Source organism: Aquila chrysaetos, chromosome 15 (genome assembly GCF_900496995.4).
Source record: "Aquila chrysaetos chrysaetos chromosome 15, bAquChr1.4, whole genome shotgun sequence".
Lineage (NCBI taxonomy): Eukaryota > Metazoa > Chordata > Aves > Accipitriformes > Accipitridae > Aquila > Aquila chrysaetos.
In genome coordinates this window covers 15606009-15626078 of record NC_044018.1, presented here as the reverse complement: position 1 = coordinate 15626078, position 20070 = coordinate 15606009, and the positions used below count along the sequence as shown (strand labels likewise).

At 37.8% G+C, this 20070-nt stretch overlaps 1 protein-coding gene across 3 annotated transcripts in view; it reads left to right on the top strand.

Annotated features, from left to right (window-relative positions):
• The window catches only part of GREB1 (growth regulating estrogen receptor binding 1), a 123950-nt gene that overhangs the window by 20471 nt on the left and 83409 nt on the right, over positions 1-20070 (top strand). Inside the window, exon 1 of one of the 3 annotated variants that reach the window (XM_030037935.2) lies at positions 142-263. The exons of the other annotated variants lie outside the window; for them this stretch is intronic. The gene's annotated coding sequence lies outside the window, so the exon portion shown is untranslated. Of the gene's footprint in view, positions 1-141; positions 264-20070 lie in introns of those variants that run through there. 3 annotated transcript variants of the gene reach the window in all.

Sequence of the window (20070 nt, the reverse complement as noted above, 5' to 3'; positions counted from 1 at the left end):
CTTGACCTTAGGTAGCTGGTGCTGAGAGGTAGCGTATTGTGTTGGAGCACAGACAGAACTAGAGTTTGTGGATGCGAAGGAGGGAGCAAGGAAGAGGGAGGAGGAAGCTGGGACAGCGAGGGGGGAGGAGGAGAGAGCAGCATCTCTATCTTTCTTTGCAGACCACGCTGCTAAACAGCGAGGGGAGGCTCATGCTTCCCTAATATCCATCACTCCCTGCTTCCAGCGTGGTCACAGACAGAGCAACAAAGAGGGTCTCAGAGGTAAGATCCTTGCAACTTGCAGAGCTGTAGCATCTGCCAAAATGAGGAGAAGCGGCAGCAACAATACAGAGAAAAGATTATCAGCACCTGGGAATGCTCAGTGCGGCAGGGGGGTAACTGGAAGCCCAGGTCCCCTGAAGGCTAAGGAAGTGTTAGCAGCAGCAGCAAGCAACAAGAACGGAGTAAAAGGGGAGCAGATCAGGTCCGAGGGGATCAGGATACCAGCAAGCAATATTCAGCAGTGAGCAGTTTGTGTCCCAACCGCCTGTATAGAAAGAGGAGAGAATAGGGTAGAACTATGAAAGCAAATGCTGTGATACCTGAAATACATGGCTAAAAAAGGCTTAACAAAATATATGAATGGTTTATTTACCCAAAATGTAGTTCTAGAGTGAACAAAACAATTCATTAATTTGCGCATGTCAGAAGAAAAAAATATAAATGAAAAGCAAAGCTGAAGTCTGGATATTGTTTTGACTTTTTTACATGACAATTTGATTTTTCAGTTTAGGACAATGTTTCAGTTCAGAAATGAATTTAATAGCAACAAGGAGAAAAAAAGGCAAAACACCCAAATGAAAATTTTTTTTTTTTTGAGTCAAGCAAAGTGGGCTGTTTGACAATTATTGTAAGAAAATATTTGTGATACCAAAACAAAGTGCTCTGTTTGACCTGAGAAATACTGTTTCATTTCATTTAGAAAAAAACAATGTAATTTTGTACTGGCCTGAAATGAAATTTGTAATTATGTTTGATTCATCCATTCGGCCTAAAAAATCAGCAATTTGGTTAGGTGTATTTATAAAGTAAATTGTTTATTTTTAGTTGTGGATACTGGAAGCTTAGATGAAGAAGATAGAAAGTATAGCATCTATACACTGGAGAAATTGACGCTTGCTTTTTCCTTGTGCTTTATCTCATTTACTTTACTTTTTGAGGTGTGAGCTACCTTGGTTTTGATCTAACACCTCATAGACCCTTCTGAAAATTATTAACTAATAATGGCAGTAATGTCAGTGTTTGTTTTTAAACATGTTGAACCAGCTACAAAGAAAATTAAGTGGCTTGTATGTCTTATTCATAAGAGTCTTTTTTTTTCACTATGAAACATAGAATCAGTCTCCAAAGGTGGACATTCTAGAATATTTGTGCTTAATTGGAAGTTTCTGTGTTTTCATGTCCACGCTAGGTAACTAAAATAGCTGTAGTGAGTTGATTTGGTGTGTGAGTGAGAAAGTTAGAACCACCATTCTTTGCTGCCTTGGGGAACTTGGAGATGGTGGACCTGATTTTGATTTGATTCTTCATCAGTGTAAATTTACTGGTACAAGTGTACATGGGATCAGCATTGGGTCCTGTACTGGTCTACTTCGTCATTGCCCCATTTTTCTATCAAAGAGAGACGAGCCACATCACAGCAATGGGACTTTCTTTCACCAGCTTTTACAATGATGTTAATTGCTATTTCAGGGCTTACAGTTCTGTTATTATTTTCAAACAATAAATAACAGCCTGACTTTGGTCACCTTATCTGGTGTGCTAGTTGTCAGCTCTACCTTTGAAATTGACTTCAGTCAGTAGAGAATCTGGGTTGTTATTAAAAAAGAAAAACCAAAACAATTTCTTTTCCTGTCAGCCTACCCCCGTGCTTACACAACTAGTTTTATTTTTTTAATCTATCTTTTGGTTTGCTAACTGCAGGAATGCCTGATAAATTTTTGAAACCTCTTGTTCTGTCTTGTCCTTAATGTACATCTATTGAAGAAAACCTCAAATTAATTGAGGCCTTAAATGGGATCTTTTGTTTCTTTAGAAAAACTAAACTTACTACATACAAAATTGCCTAAATTTGGTTTGTTTTTTTTTTTTTTTGACTACAGTTTTGATTTTCTGTGGCTTCTGCTAAAGAAATGGAATGTTCTTACTTTGGAAAGGTTTAACTGTGTTATGTGTGTAAAAAAACAATAACAAAACAAACCTAACACATCTACTACTGCAGGTAAATTTCATTTGAAGCTAACATTCTTTTCTACTTAGACAATAGTTAGCTATTGTTCTCTTAAAACAACCTTCTATGAACTGTATTGTTCTTGAAGTTTATAAGGGCTGGATGCAAACCTCCCTGAAGTCAGGAAGAGACATTCCATTGACTTCAAATGGCTTTGGATCAGGCCTGTCACGTGAGATTAGCTCCTGACAGAAGATCTTATAAGCACAAGCGCAGAACTGAATGATTTAGGGATGGAATTTCACTTATGCCGTGATCGTTTTTGCTTTGTGAGTATCTGTTAGGCACAATGTTTTTGTAGCAATGCTTCATTTCTTTTGTGTTAAAAATGCCTGTATTCCTTGGTATTGTGAATATATAGTTTTGTAGAAAATGTCTTCTAACTTAGGTTTCAAATCTATTGTCTATTTGTGTCTCTATTTAAAGACTTTGTTAAGGGAGTCAGCCTTTAGATACTATAGCTTAGAATCTCTTAGATGAGATTTTATAATCATAATACTACGCATAATATGGACAAAGTTAAGGAAAGAGTTTTCTAATGTGAAATAGCAAATTAAAAACAATGTTTTGAATTATGTTTTTCTTGTTAACCTAAAAGAACATATTCTGTATATGAAACTAATGGCTTCCATAGTTTGTCTTTTGAAAAAACACCACCTGCCCCCAAAACCATGAAGAGATTGCTCTATAAAATGTGAAAAGTGGCAAAGTCAGTCTGACATTTGCAGTTTTTCTGCATTTGAAACTTAATGCAACTTATACAATGTAAAAGTAATCATGAGAAAAACAGTATACTTTTGTATAACAAAATAAAAGAGGAGCATTTTACAGCACGTTATGTAAGGCAAAATTTGGATTAGGATATTGTAAACTTTCAAAGGTGATTCTTGTTAATAAATGAAAGCCTGTCAGACTCATAAACACTATAGGGATGCTGGGCATAATTATCTTTAGGGAAAAATTGCCTTTGGTTCTTATTGATTGTGGCTTTTCTAATGAATACAAAGTCTGCACAGCGAATGATAAGTGATCTGTCACTCCTTTTTCACCCTCATACAAAATAAAGCATTTACTTACTCTTAGCTGAGATCAGGCACAACTGTGGGTTTATTTCATGTGAATAAAAGCTACATGAAGCAGCATAAAAGGCTAGTGTAACTAATAACAACCAAAATCTACAAACAAACATCCCTACTTACACAAAAACATGACTGCATTCATGTGTTACACACATGCGCAGGGAAAGCATTGCATCTTTAACTACAGCTGAAAATTCTTCGCTTTTTTCCCCACTTAGACTGTGGTTAATGATTCAGTCAGTCTGCAAATCTGACTAACTCTTCAAAACTTCTCTTACACAGACTGTGGCAGGAGATACTGTAATTTACTAAGGAAATTTAAATATGTCACACTCATTTTTTAGACATTTGTAGCTGTTCCTTTATAATTACACCTAAGGATTCTGAAGAACCTTGGTTTGATTTTCAGTTTGCCTTCATTTGCCATTATCCATGTGTTGCCTTTCATGCTTGAATGTTTATGTGAGGAATAAAGGAAGTCTAAGAAGTAACATAGCCAGTAATGTATTTCTGAAGAAACAATAAAAAAAAATTGCCATTTAGACATTGTATATCTTAGAAAAAAATGCTTTAAAATACTGATTGAGTGTTATATGAAGAAAATATTCTTTTTCTAACTAAACAGCACAGCAGTACTTTATGTACTAAAAGCAATCTGTAATGATGTTGGAGGCATATTTTATGTATCTATGCAGTAGATAGAAATGAAAAATTATTTGTAGAAAGTATATTAACATCACAGTCATAAAAATAGGCAGTACTGACAAAGAATTGCCATCCCAGATGTACTTATAGCTATGAGAGTTCATCCTGATACTTAGCTTATTGAGTCTTTTAACACTTTTCGTGTTGTTTTAAATGGTTGCCTGCAAAATGTATCCTTGTTTTTAACCTAGTTGTCTTAGTTTTTAGAGCTTCTTAGTAGGAAAGTGTGGGGCTAGGTCTTCTGTTTTTATGAGAGGGAGAAAATACATAGATTTTGTCTTTTGGGATGGGAAATTTTTATTTCCACAATGTTTCTTATCCCTTTTCCAAGGGTAAACATTTATTTAAAATAAAAGTAATGATCTGATTCTGTCCCGTGAAGTTCTAGTGTCATTATACAGTGTTTTGAAATGATAAGCTAGTTTCTAATGATTATGAGTGCAATTCTGTGATGATTTCATCATACAAGTCCTCACCTACAGGGTATAAGTATCAACTGCAAGAGGACTTGAATGGGTGTATAGGTAGGTTTAAAAGCACTGGTTTTGCTTCTATCAACTAGAAGTTTAGTGTGTTAAAAAAGGAGAGTATAGTCTTTTCTGATTTGGAACCACTCTTTCACATGTTTTCAAAATCTCTGTACTTTCCCAGTTTCTGTATGAACTAGAGCTTAAAGTAGCAAATTAATACCCCATGCACAAAGTGGTCAAACCATATGCATAGACTGGTGGATAAAACCGTAGATGTCACTGGTGTCATAATTCAGTATGTTATTTGTAATGACAGTACTGAAAATATTTTTGAACACGAGAATGCTTTGGAAGTTGCTGTAAAGTTGTAAAGATTGTTTCATCCTAATCTGACAGCTGTTTTCATTATTTTCACCCCAGAGGTAATGAAATGGTTGGTTCATTATGTAAATGCATTTGTATTTAATGAAAACATTTGTGACTTCTACATGATTGGAATGGAAAGGATGCTCTAGTTAAGTGAGGGATCCAGATCTCAATGGCATTTTTGTATAGATGGAACTATAAATGGTTTGGGCCCTAATTTTTTGAAACCCATGCCTGAATATGCTGTGGAGATATGCATAGACATACAGATGTAAATTGGCCTCAATCATTCCTGCTATCTGTGAAAAAGTCACTTGTCACTCCCATTTGAGGAGGAAATGCATCTGGATGCCAGCCAGTTCAGACTTGCTAGAATGTATCTGACTTTGATGAGTAGTTTTCAGTTTTATTATTTTATTCAATTAAAAATCTTCTGTCAACAGATGTATATGTTGCTGTACACTTAGTTATTTTCCCCCTTGTTCTGCTATATTTCCACATTTTTTGTCATTTGTCATCTTTTGTGTAAAGAAGAGCATAGCGTTCACATCAGTGGTAATTATGTCTCTGCTGCTCAGAAGTGCCTTGAAGGAAGAGAGCCTTAAAAGAGAGGAGATAAGCCAATTCTTGTCTTCTCAGCATGAGACAAATGTTTGACCCAATATCCAGCCCCCCAGCTATCATACAAGCATCTTACAGACTTACAGCACAGCATTATAATATATCTCCTGCTTTGAAGCTCACTTGATGCTGGAAAAGCAGGAGAGAAATCTTGTTGATGTACTGTAGTACACTGCCTCACAGTGGGATCCCCACCTGAAAGACCGTTTAGAAAGAATATTTCCTAGGCAGTGGCATTAGTCCAATCCCATGTGTGTGATACATGGCCCAGCACGGTGGGGGTCATGAGATTTCGACCAGGCCTACTCATGCAAGAGGGTGGCTGAATAAAAAGCAACGTACAGTGCACATTCTGTATTTAGAAGAGCTTGCAAAGACCTGGAAAAGTCTCCTTAAATTCTGTGAAGCAAATCTGGGTACAGAATCAGAGAGATGCTGTTTGGAAAGCTCTGGTCTTCTACTGATACTGCAGTCCATTCTCTAGGGGCAAATAGGCTTCTACAATATAAAACAAGGGTGCAGCTCCACAAGGAGAACTTACTATAGTTTTAATATTGTTGATGGATTATTGTGGAATTTACTGTCTCTTATGTAATCTGAGTGTATTGGAATATATTTTTTCTTGCCATTTAAAGGATTGTTTAGAAAGTTAATTTTGAATTAGTTGAAAATTTACTTTTGTCTAGCGATGCTTGTCTAGGTCTTGCTCAGACTGAAAAAAAGAAATTGTAAGTATCCGGCTTTCAGGGTAGTAAGGTCAATCTCCTTACATCCTAAGGCACGAGTCGTAAAATCACCAAGGAAGATTATATTGTGGAGTTTGATATTGGTAAATCTTCTGTTTTAATTCTTACCACTGAGGAGGATGCTGTATACTGTTGCTCCAGGTCAGAAGCATGGCAATGCACAGTTGCTGACAGCTTTGAACAGCTGAGCTCTGAAACACTGGTTAGATCCTTCTGACTTTTACTCAGTTTTGGTACCAGGCCTCAGAATTCATCAATAAATATTGGGTGTTGCTCTGTAGCCATATGTGGTAGGTTCGGATTACAGTGGTAGATTCCCAGACATTTATCCGTGATGTCAGGAGAAGTTGGTATCAGACGCTTTGAAAGTCCATTTCTTTTTATGTAATACTTGTGTGAGAGCCATCATACTGTACACTTTCTTGCTTATGGATCTCTTTGGAGGAAATCCGGATACACGAAAGAAGCTATGTACTAAAATCATAGAATCATAGAATATCTCAAGTTGGAAGGGACCTATAAGGACCATGGAGTCCAACTCCCTGCTCCTTGCAGGACTACCTAAAACTAAACCATGTGACTAAGAGCATCGTCCAGACCCTCCTTGAACTCTGACAGTCTTGGTGCCATAACCACTTCCCTGGGGAGCCTGTTCCAGTGACCAACAACCCTCTCAGTGAAAAGCGTTTTCCTCATGTCCAATCTGAACTTCCCCTGATACAGCTTCATTCTATTTCCTTGTGTCCTATGGCTGGTCACCAGAGAGAGGAGATCGATGCCTGCCCCTCCACTGCCCCACTTGAGGAAGTTGTAGACTGCCATGAGGTCACTCCTCAGCCTTTTCTTCTCTAAGCTGAACAAACCAAGTGACCTCAGCTGCTCCTTGTAAGTCTTGCCCTTGAGACCTTTCACCACCTTGGTCACCCTCCTCTGGACACACTCTGACAGTTTGATGTACTTATATTGAGGCACCCAAAACTGTGCACAGTACTTGAGGTGGGGCTGCACCAGTGCAGTGTAGGGTGGGACAATCACCTCCCGCGTCCGGCTAGCTATGCTGTGCTTGATGCACCCCAGGACATGGTTGGCCCTTTTGGCTGCCAGGGCACACTGTTGACTCATATTCAACTTGCCATCAACCCAAACTCCCAGATCTCTTTCCACGAGGGTGCTCTCCAGCCTCTCATCTCCCAATAACTAGAATTGCCCTGTCACAGGTGCAGAATCTGGCACTTGCTTTTGTTAAATTTCATACGGTTGGTGATTGCCCAGCTCTCTAGTCTATCCAGATCTCTCTGTAAGGCCTCTCGACCCTGGAGGAACTCCACAGCTCCTCCTAGTTTAGTATCGTTGGCAAACTTACTTAATGTATGTTTGATTCCAGCATCCAGATCATTTATAAAAACATTAAAGAGCACTGGCCCTAAAGTTGAGCCCTAGGAAACCCCACTGATGACTGGCCACCAGTCTGATGGAACCCCATTTACTATAACTTGTTAAGCCCTCATCTTGTTGTCTTGCCTTTGAGAAGTTTGTCCTCAAAATGACAGTGAGATTTTTTTTCTATATGAAATAGAAGTTGTCCTGTAATGTTACTGTATCTTGACTGCCTTTGAACAGTCAGCTGTAAATTTCATAGTATTGTAACTTAGAAAAAGCAACCAGCCTTTTTTCTCCATGCCTAAAACAGCAAATTAGTAAACACATGATGAGTGAAACTATAACAACTTCCATTTTTAGAGTATCTTCCATTTGCCTACGCTAGCCCACTGATGAACATTAGTACCAATATTGCCGCTAAAGTTCACATGACCCCAGCTTGAACCGTACATGCATAAACAAGAGTTTACAGCCTAAAAAGACATGTATTATGGATATATGTGTAAGTTCCATGGCTTAGCTGCATGCTTGATCAGCTGCTCTGTCATAGTTACCCATGACTAAAAGCTTTTGTCTGTGAGGCTTTAATAAAGAAGTAAGAGACTGTAGGTTACTTTGCACCAAAACATCACCACAGTCTCTGTCTTACAAACTGTGTTTCCAACCTTGTGCTCTACATTTCTTTGATTCTTCTGCCATTTCCTTCCTCTTCCATCAAACCTTCTTTTCTGTTTATTTAAAAAGCTCTGTATACTATAATACATAAGTATGTTTTGTGATACAATTCTCGTGGGCTGGGGAAGTGGGTATTTTTGAAAGGCAAGCTATTAATTTCATGTACTTGTCTACAAGCAATCTTTACACTGACAATCCTACATCTTCCAATTTAACAGTCACATACGGAGGTTTAATACAAAAAGAAAAAAGGGCTTCTGTTCAGAAAAATAATAGGAGGAACAACTACGAAAACAGGCAGTGTTGCTATTTTCTGGGAAGATGTACTTAGCACTGGTGACAGAATAGAAGGGAAGTAGTCAGCTCTCTTTTCCTTGGGATTATTAAAGAGGCAGTGGGTTTGCTGATGCAAAAACTGGTCTTATTCATACCAGTTCAGATAGCTATGTTAATGAGGCTCTTTGGTTAATGGACCTGCTAGTCTTTAATGGACCTATCTTTGGCTCCACAACTGGTCATTCTTTTTTCTGTTATGCTCCTGCCATATATCTTTATAGCTTAATTCATGTATGTTTTGTATGATCTAGAATATTGCTTCATGTGATTAATTTTGTGCTCCCATCCATCTGAGTAATCAAGCCATAACATCACTATCCATATGGATGCTTCTTGTATGGATACCATATCTACCTAATGGGCTGTATGATCAGTAATGATTCCATGTACTGTAACAAAATAGGTACATGTTTACTATTCAGTTTGGCTGAGTAGTTAAAATGAATAGAAAATGATAGTATTCTCCAGCTATAATGCAAGTCTTCTACTGAATTTAACACTGCAATATTTTGTAAAAAAGATGTGCTTATTAAAAAGCTATATAATTACTTTATAATCCCTGAAAATGCAAATGCTTCATTATACCTATGCATTTTTAGCATTTCATTATTACTTTGCCTTAAAGGATCCCTACAATCTCAAAAGGTCATTTTACCTTATTCAATTTCACATGAATTAAAATATTAACATCTGTAAAATCTCAGGCAGTGACTGTGTGTAGTCTTCTATAGATGCTAGTATATGTCTTTTCTTGTGTGTCTTGTTTTCTTTTATGCAGTGAAGTTTCCTGACACATTCTGATGCTTATTTTAGTTCTTTTCTTTCTGTTATGCAGCTAGCATTTCATATGCACAAGAGGAAGCCAAAGGCAGCTGAGGGATACAACTGGGAGTATCAGTTGGTATGAAAAAGAGTACAGCCAAGGGGGGCAAGTGACCTGGCTTCTCAGTTCATTCCCAGGTTCCAGCCCACTGATGATGTTCAGTTTGAATGGTGTTCTCTCTTGGGATCTTTTTTACAGTAATTCAACGATTTCCCTCCAAGGCAAAACTTAAGCATTGTTCTGGAGCTAATTTATTTCAAAAACTGCTCCCACTAGGCAAAATGGATGACACAATTACTTATGACTTTTTTAATCCCACACAATTTTCTAATACTATTTAAGTAGGTCTCTTGCCCTGTGTGTAATGTGATGCAATATCCCAGTTCATATATCCCATGCTTTTAGTTCCATGGGAAAAAATGTCGCCCTGATAAAAGCTGCAATACAGCCTGCATAACAATTGAATTACAATTGACTGGGGGAAAGACCACACACAAATAGTTATGTCAGGGCCATGGAGGCCCAACAGAGGCCCAAAGACACTTTGGCCAAGCATCAAATGATGTGAACATGATCCTGCAGTGTGAACGCAAGCGATTCTCCATCCCTTAAAGGCCAGGCATCTCTTCCTGAGCCACATGCTTTTAGTAGTAGACGTGTAAGGTCATGTTGACAGGCCAATCTGGATGTGAAGTAATGGTGTGTAGGATGTCAGCAAGAAAGCAAAACTTTATGGATGGCGCTATCCCCATTTCAAATTAGCTATACTGCTTCACAATCTTTTCATTGCTAGGTGGCATTGCTTTTGCATGTAATGTGGTTTCTTTGGCAATGTGCTCTCTTTCTAGAAAAAAAGGCTATCTTGAATTCAAGCTAAATCTTACTAAGTGTTGGAATGATCCCCTTAAACTTTGTGGATGAGGTCTTAATCTACAGGGCAAGCTTCCCTGATGTTTATTTTTTCCATTGTGTGCTTCTGTGGATCCAGGATGAAATATATTTTTCTTTTTAAGGTGCGTCTTTTGGTATATCCAATTAGAAACTGCTTACACAGTTGTGTTTGTTAGGTTGTGTGATGAAAGGCTGGCAACTCCTAATGAAGTTGACACAATGGAAAAAGAATAGTCTGGCAAATAGCAGAACTGCAAAGGAATGATCTATTCAATCTTATATCTTCTACCTACATCAGAATTAAGTGTAACTGCAGCCATAGAATTTGCCTACAGTCAGGGCCATGTATAAAAGCATGCACATGAAAATCTAGTGTGATTTACTAAGGCTTTATTCACACATCTTTTGACTGCCACTGTGCTGACTAAGAAGGTTACTTCCCCTAGTACCTCATTATTGCACTTCTGTCAGAGGTTATCACAGGTGACTCTGCCAGCTGAGCTGCTCCCGTGCATGGCTCCCAATCTGTTTTGCTTGAAATGAATGGGGGTGGTGAAGGTCTATTATTTTAACAGTTTTAACTTTTTTTACTAAAGAGGGTCAGGGATTGCTCACAGGAGCAATGATGTGGGTAAAACTGTCAGGGCAATAATTTCTAACATCAGAGCAATAATGAGCCTCTATAAAAGTGATTGTAATCTTTTCAGTGGACACTGGTGGAACTGGAAGATTTGTCAATGGCCTTATGTGCATTGAACTTACACCACTGATTTTTTTAGTCTTTTCATGTTGCTATATAGATATGACCTTAGGTTCATATATACGTTGCCTGTTTGGATGTTGTTTATGTTATCTATGGTCAGTATTCAGCTAAATGAAAATATTCACAGACTTGTGGGTCAGTAGACCTTTTTTTACCCTGGCTTAACTTTATCTGTTTTACATTCATGCTGGAGCTGCTCTGAGGGCTCTGTACTGATTCAGAGTCAAGTCCCCTGTTCTGTCTAAAGACATGCAATATATTTTTAAAATAACAAGACTAATCACTGAGCAAAAATGCTCAGGGTCTGGTTTAGTTCAAAACCCACCAAAACCAGTAAGATCAGTTCTAACAGCCCTTGTATGGCTAACCTCAGCATTTTGTCTGAGAATGTTTTGATTTCTAAGAGTTAAACCCCCCCTTTTTTCTCTCTTTTCTACATTTTGCTGGCAAATGCCTTATATTTTATGGTAGTAAATTAATATGGAGGAGAGAGTTTCTAAAGATGGCAAGATTCTGGGTCATTCTAATCACACTCCATTCCTTTTGTGAATTCAGTTTCACTCTTTTCCGATAGACATCTACATTAAAGTAAATAAACATTGTTTGAGCTAAGTAGATAATATTAGGTGATTTAGAATTGGCTTTAAAACAAGCATTATAAATCCTAATGTTTGCATTATAAATAATGAATAGTTTTATTTTTTAAATGTTGGCATGTATGCTTTCTTTATCTGTTGCGTTATCACTGGTATGTCATTGACTTATAAATTAGGAGGAATATTGTCAGTATAGCAAAAAATTGTACCAATGCCAGTTTGAAAAAAAAAAAAATCAATGCAAAACAGTTTACCACTTAGCCATAGTTTTTTAAAATTAAAGTTAGTTTAGAAGAGTGTGTACTGTGAAATCCATCAAATATTGGACCAGACTTTGTCCTAATTCCCAGCAATAGAACTTCACGGCAGGACTATATTTTAGTGGTGTGTTACAAAAGTGGTTGTCAAAGTACAGGAGACCGAATATAGACACTACTTTGGCTGAACTCCAAATTTGTACATACTTATTGATCATCAGTAAGTTTGTCTTGTTAGAGTTATTACTTACGTATGTGATTTTGTTTACGTACCTAGAGTGGGTTTTCAGAAGGACTTCCCATAATAATGAAAGGGAGAAGGGTGTTTCTCTAGGTGTTTCCCTGGCTGAGCTTGTGCAGAAAATGTTGTTTAAAAGCTGTAGGGAATGTATTGTGTTGTTAATGATGTTAGGGGACTCCCAGTGTCTTGGCTAGATGTGTATTATTTCCATTTGACCATTTTGTTCAATTTTAATCCCTCAGAAAGGGGGAAAATGAAACTGCTTGATTAAAAGTACCCACGGTCATCTCTGATAGTTTTGTGGAAAATGTTTTCTCTAAATGTTCTGAAAGACAATGGGAAAATGATCCAATTATCAATCACACCGTGTGTAGGGAGGAATGTGTTTTGAGACACATTAAAATTACATTTCTTTTTAAAATATGAACATCTAGAAATTGGTATCAGTCCTTAAACTACAGCATACACACCATTTAAAATGTGTACATTTATTGAGTGAAATTACATTAGCAAGCAACATCTGCACGTTAAAAGTGGAATTCTGTATGACTAGGTAGAAATACTGTGGCTACGTGTGCACAATACGGCGTCATCAAGAAGCTTTAGACAGAGTGGTTTGTGAAAAAAAGTAGATGTTTGAGAAAGGTTTCAAAACCAGAAAATTGAAAGTTTTTTCTCATTGACACTTTTCCTTCTGTTCTTTTTGTAAAATCTTCTTAGTGTTCCCACTGGTACATTAGGACACAAAGCAATTATGAAAAGCAAAAAGAAATCCTTAGTTTATTGGCTACATTTGGAAAGAATTTTTGACATGGCTGACCATCCTTCAAATAAGGATGTCAGAGTGCAGAGGTCAGGGTATAGAAGCCTTGGGATATCAAAAGGTAGTGAGAAGAATGGCTGGGATTTCCAGCAGCCTAAGAGTGCTCTTTTGTCTCTAGTGGTCAGTTGTCGAGGATGATGCCTGTGGACATCAAAGAAATGTCTAAACAGTGTTATCTAGGCCTGTCCTTTGCCCCCTGCCATGTAATGGGCCTCTTTTCAGGAAAACATTGGGAAAGCTGAGAAAGCGAGTTGTCCTATGCTAGTGCTATTAATTCAGCAAGAAAGCGGATCAATAACATTTGCAATAACCAGTAAAACAATCTGTTAGTTTCTAAAAATGCAGATTAGTCAAGCCTGTAAATTATACACTGCACATTGAAGAATCAATTATAATGTTTTTTCATAATGTATATGTAATGAGACCTTACTCTTTAAAGAATTCCTTTTCTGCCTGCTTTGACATAGCATGGAGAACTGTTCTGAGAAAACAAAACAAAAACCCCACCTTCCTTCAACACTTGCAAATAAGGTTGGGTTTTTTTTTATTCATGGGTTGCATGTAATGAGGTATTTTTAAAGTAAAAAAATGAGCTGATATTTGATGCAGTTCATGCTTAAAACATTGACTTTGATGTCTGGAAGAGTTATGCCATCATTTTCAAGATGGATTGCTTTCCTCATCAACAAATAAGTTACAATACCAAAACAAAGCCTGTACCTAATATAGTTCAGCTCCTGTATTGCCTATTCACCCTTTTTGTACACTGGTGAAGGAATAACCACTGCTAGCTGTTTCTTTGTGCTAAATGCAATAAAAAAATCTATTCTGAAAAAGTTACGAGAAATGAAGTTTATTATGAGTATTTTCTAATATTGCCCATGTGCAAAAGCAAAAAATATTGTTTGCTCCTTGTCGTTTTGGATTTCTTTTTAGAGATCAGAGCTCTTTAAATCCCCAATTTTGCAAAGAGATATTGGAAGTTTTAGTGGTGAACAATCAGGGTAATAGTCTGGGGCCCCAGCCATGTGAGAGCTCATTAAGCCTAAGATAGGTAGCAAAAGAGAAGAAGTCAGACTAGAAATGGGCCTGTGCTTGTGATTCCTGTGAATCTAACTCTGGGGTTTTTTGTTGATTTAGAAGCAGTGATAGTGCCTGTGTCATTATGCAATACTGCTGTCATTCTTGAACTAAGTAGATGCAATGTAAAATACATTCTTTGCAGGATTGAGGGCTCAGTAGAATATCTGGCTGTGGATCAGTCTCTAGGAATATTTGATAAAACCAGCTTTTAGGATTCATTGCTGTGCACATTTTGATAAGAGTATGTTATTAATTAGACTATACTTGAAATCTTTACTAATAATTTAGGCCACATCAATATACATAATTGCATTATTGTCATAAGAAAACTATATGAATTTAATATAAGATACTTAAGGCAAATGGTAATGTAAGTATCAAAAATAAAACAAACCTGTGGTCGAATCAGTGACACTTTCTTAAAAGCAGGAAATTGGAGCTGGGATTTGTCAGTACATAGTTGTGTGACATCTCTAAATAGAGCTAAAAATGTAAGTGCAATATGTTTTCAAAAGTCTGAATTTAAACTGTTTAAGAAGAATGTGTTTCTCTACTGTATTTCATTTCATTTTAATCTAGGACTGAAGGGAAAACTTTGATATAAACGTACAAGTTAACTTTAACTAGAAGAACATGTATAATAGTAACACTTGCTACACTAAACTTAATAACAAGTAACAGATGTGCTGGGATAATTGTTATTTATTTGGATGGATATTACACTTGAAAACTGATATTTTGGGCTGCTAGATGACTCACCATTACTTACCTTCCTATATCCTCATCTAGTAAAGAAGTTGAAGAGCTGCAGATTTGCTAGCATGCCTGATTGACCCCAGAGAAGCTAGAGGGTTGTATTCATTTTCATTGCTACACTGAGTCTAAAGTAAATGCTTTTCACTTTCAGAGTATGGATCTTGAATACTGATGCTGCAGCATGTGTATTCTATAGTTAATATGTTTTATAATATATAATATAATTTCTTTTAGAAAAAGATGGAGAACAAAGTATTGCACCTCCTATAATATTTTGTCCTTTTTCTTAATACACCTGCATTTTTTCTTGTCATAGTTGCATCCTGATTTTGCAAACATCTCTGTCCCTAGCTTTACACAAGAGAACATTTCCAATGAGTGAAGGACAAATTCCACATAAAAAGGGAGTGTTTACAGAAGTGAGATCCTGATCCTATAGTTAAATGCTGATCCTATGGCTAAATAGATGAATTTAAATTTTTGTCAGAAGTGATACATGTCTTCAGGTGTCATATTTCAGCAGTGGCTTAGATAACAGATTTAGCTAATGAACAGGTCAATGCTATTTGCCAGCTGAAGGCATATTCTGTTGTGTCACGAATGCATAATTTATAGGTAACAATAAGAAGACAGAAGTCAAGGAAATGAGAAAAATGTAATTTCTGTCATAAAGATTTCCAGACCACCTTTGAGGTTTACAGAATGTAATGAAAGATAAGAAATTGTACTAGAAATACTTACTAAGGCCTCTGACAGGGTCCCCACAATGCCCTTCTCTCTAAATTGGAGAGATACGGATTTGATGGGTGGACTGTTCAGTGGATGAGGAATTGGTTGGATGGTCATATCCAAAGGGTAGTGGTCCATGGCTCAATGTCCAGATGGAGATCAGTGACAAGTGGTGTCCCTCAGGGATCCATATTGGGACCAGTACTGTTCAATATCTTCATCAATGACATAGTGGGATCGAGTGCACCCTCAGCAAGTTCGCAGATGACACCAAGCTGAGTGGTGTGGTTAACACATCTGAGGGATGGGATGTCATCCAGAGGGACCTGGACAAGCTCAAGAACTGGGCCCACATGAACCTCATGAGGTTCAACAAGGCCAAGTGCAAGGTCCTGCACATGGGTCGGGGCAACCTCCGGTATCAATACAGGCTGGGGGATGAAGGGATTGAGAGCAGTCCTTGGAGGTACTGGTGGATGAGCCAGCTGGACATGACGTGGCAATGTGCACTCACAGCCCAGAAAGCCAACCGTATCCTGGGCTGCATCAGAAGCAGCGTGGCCAGCAGGTCGAGGGAGGGGATTCTGCCCCTCTGCTCCGCTCGGGTGAGACCCCACCTGCAGTCCTGCGTTCAGCTCTGGGGTCCTCAGCACAGGAAGGACAGGGACCTGTTGGAGTGGGTCCAGAGGAGGGCCACAAAAATGATCAGAGGGCTGGAACATCTCTCCTATGAAGACAGGCTGAGAGAGTTGGGGTTGTTCAGCCTGGAGAAGAGAAGGCTCCAGGGAGACCTTACTGCAGCCTTTCAGTACTTAAAGAGGACTTATAAGAAAGATGGGGACAAACTTTTCAGCAGAGCTTGTTGCAATAGGACAAGGGGTAATGGTTTCAAACTAAAAGAGGGTAGATTTAGACTAGATATAAGGAATAATTTTTTTACAGTGAAGGTGGTGAAACATTGGAACAGGTTGCCCAGAGAGGTGGTAGATGCCCCATCCCTGGAGGTGTTCAAGGCCAGGTTGGACAGGGCTCTGAGCAACCTGGTGTAGTCGAAGATGTCCCTGCTCATTGCAGGGGGTTGGATTAGATGATATTTAAAGGTGCCTTCCAATCCAAACTATTCTATGATTATATGATTCACTATTTTTCCTAATAAAAGAAGTAGCTAGGCCACTGGAATTATGCAACAAATCTAAAATGAAGAAATGGGTTGATTTTATTATTTCTTCCCTTCTGTTTTTTGTGTTTGACTTCCCATGCTTCTCCATAGCACTGTCTTATGCATATGCTTGTTTTCATCATGAGAGAATGGTTTAAATCTCACTTCTGAACTACGTCACATATAAAAAATGGGTGCGTATGATATGGTGCAATTAGATTAAATTGTTAAACTTAAATTTTACACTAATTTCTGAAAAAAAAGGTCTCCTATGGTGTTTAGCAAGCTTTTGCTCTAACAGTCTTTCAGAATAGAGTTTTCATGGTGGGTAACTAGAGATGTATTGATGTCTGAGATCTTAAATTCTGTCACAAATTTATCTGAAAGAGTGAGATGGGAAACCTGTTACGTACCATGGGAGAGTGCTCAGGAATTTGAGTAATCTGAAAAGAAGTGAAAAGTAAATGCTGCTGGATAATACAGGTTTCATGCTCAGAGAAGTTGCAGCCTAAGTTCAGATGACATTTTGCAGCAAACTGTATCAGCTCCCCTGCAAAAAAAGAGATTCTTACCTTTAATTGCTATATTTTAAAATGAGGGGTTTTATTACTTAGCTGGTTAGATGCTTGAAATAATTTTAAGTTAAAATGAAATTAAAATAACTCTCTTACTATGCCAGGAAAAACATAAAAGCAGGCTTAATGTAGTTTAATTAGAGAAATTTCTCAGGCCGTTTTGTCATCATACAGCTTTTTGTTCTTTTTAATGTATGATGAATCACCTGTCTAGTCTGACTTGCCTCAAAAAATGAAGAGCTAGCATTGTACAGTCAGTTCTCATTGATACTGCATAATGATGGGACAGAGTAAGAGACATGAAGTAAAAGCAGTTTAAAATATGCCAACTAATAAGAATACACATGAAAAACATGAACCTGTTTGTGAGGAGAATGGGAATAGCCTGAAGAAATTTGCTGCTGAGTGGCCTGAGCAGTGCATCACCCTCCATGGTGTTGCGCGTAACCAAAGGCATGGAGCGAAGACAAAACTTAAATCACAGTTTGGACAATCCACCCACAGAAAATCAGGAGTTGATGTAGAAGCTTTACTGATATGAAGAAGGCAGATACTCAACTTGCTCATGTATTTGCTTAGTCTATGTAGTTTAAAGGTAAAGAAAATTATGTCTCTTCTTACGGTTGCACGGGTATATGTGCAGCTGCAATATAACCAGAATAGTGCCTCTGGGTCTGCAACACGGTCTCAAAATGCAACTTTCTTAATCTTTCATAACAATGATAATTTTAAAGCCTAATGGTGTGTAAGTGTCAGTATTAGCTGCTTCAGTGCTGAATATTTCATTTCTTGGAGAGGAGAAGTAAGTGGAAGTGGAGTGTGTATATCACTTTGGGGAAGGGCATTTAGAGAGAACAGGTTTTAAAAGACAGTGAATAGAAAAGAAATCAAAGAGTGTAGGATGAAGAAGGGAAAACTGTGACCAGGATGCACATGGACTTGAAGGCAGAGTCTGCAGTGCTAAATAAAATGGCTTGTGGTGAGCGAGAGCACTGGAACTTCTGATTAGAGTGGTTCCTGGTAAGGTTTTGGCCTGTGGCATTTAACAGTCTTCCAGAGAGTGCCTGGGCTGGGAATGGCATGCATCAGGGACTGTTCCCAATGTGCATGGACCTCGCATACTGTCCCAGCAGGCTTTTTCCCACTAAAACATTTTCGCAGCCCTTCAGGTTCATTTTGTGAAAGCATCACTATGATGACTTGCAACACAGCACTGGCATTGATTAAAATTCTGTCTCAAACCACACATAATGGTTATGTCTACAAAGGCATAGGGCACTACATGTATCGAAGAAAGCTAGCATGGGCATGCCACAGAATGACCTGTGGCCTGGTTTTATTTAGCAATATAGACATAGCAAAGGAATGTCATTCCCTGTTTGGATGTAGCTGATAAATGGATGGGGTTGCTGTGAAACTGCAACCTCACATGAGTGGGAGTGCCTGCCTTATTGAGTAGCGCTAATGACAAGGGGCTTCATCTGTATGGGTCTTCCAATAAACTGATTTCTACGGAGTCTACCACTAAGGACTGTTGAATGTGACATATAGGGGAAAAGTGACTAATAGGAATAACTAAAAGTTGTATTACTGCATAAAGGGCATATTTTGTCTTTGCCTTTTGTGCAAAATTCTTGTGATGTCATGCAAGTAGAGAATGAATGTCAACTGATGAAGGAAACTACTGTATAAAGAAGTGTCATGTTATGCACTGGTAACTGAGCCTCAGCCTGAGGACACATAACACTATGTGTGTGTATGTGTTGATATGTGTGTATGTACAGGTAGTGCCTACCCACCTGATTTATTTTATTCTTCACTAGTATATAGCTATTGCTTAAAAAGAGCTTAATAGCATACTAGGACACTGTTGTCTGAAGAAATTAAGAGGGTGATAAGCAGAATTTATTCGAAGGAAGCAAAGCTTCAGAATTGCTTATAAAGTAAAAGTTTTATAAAGCTCTAGTTTGGTAAAGAATAAGCACCTTAATGGGAAGATGCTATTCATATAGTATATAGACTGTTAATTGAATGCAGAAGATCATGAGGAAAAGATAATATACTATTTCTAAGTCCATAATGTCAAGCACTGAAAGAAGTTACCTGTCAGAGTGTTAGAAGAAAAGGAAGGACTTTGACAACAGAATTCTAGTGGAGGTACGGTTTGCAATTATGTGAACCAGTTATTCCTCCCTTTTCTTCTTCACATATTTTGGCACAGGAGACAGTGAAGAAAAGTAGTATTTCTAGCTGAAAGTGTTCTGGGCCCCTTGTGAGCCTGACTCATACTCTTTAGCCAGAGATCATGTTCCTGAGTCTTAGCTTGTAGACAAGCAACAGTTACAGTAATTATTCCTCAGTACTTATGGAGATGTTTCCCTACATAGGATAAATTCTTTAGAATTCTTCATATATGGTTCATCCCATATTCTGTCATAGAGCTACTGTTTGGGTACTTTTAATATAATGTTTTTCTTTATTCTTCAAAAGTTAGGTTCTAATGCCATGCTGTTTCCTGAAAGGCGTGTTACAGTGTTTACAAAATAGGCAGTACTTTGGGATACAAGGCATTTCCAAGAAAATTTTTCACTATGTTTTCAGTAAGTAAGTAGAATTATCTGTATTTTACAGTGAAAAACTATATATATAGTTTTAGAAAACAAAAGCTGAGATCATAACATTAATGTATTAAGATGTGTTATAACAAATTAGGAAAATCTTAAGC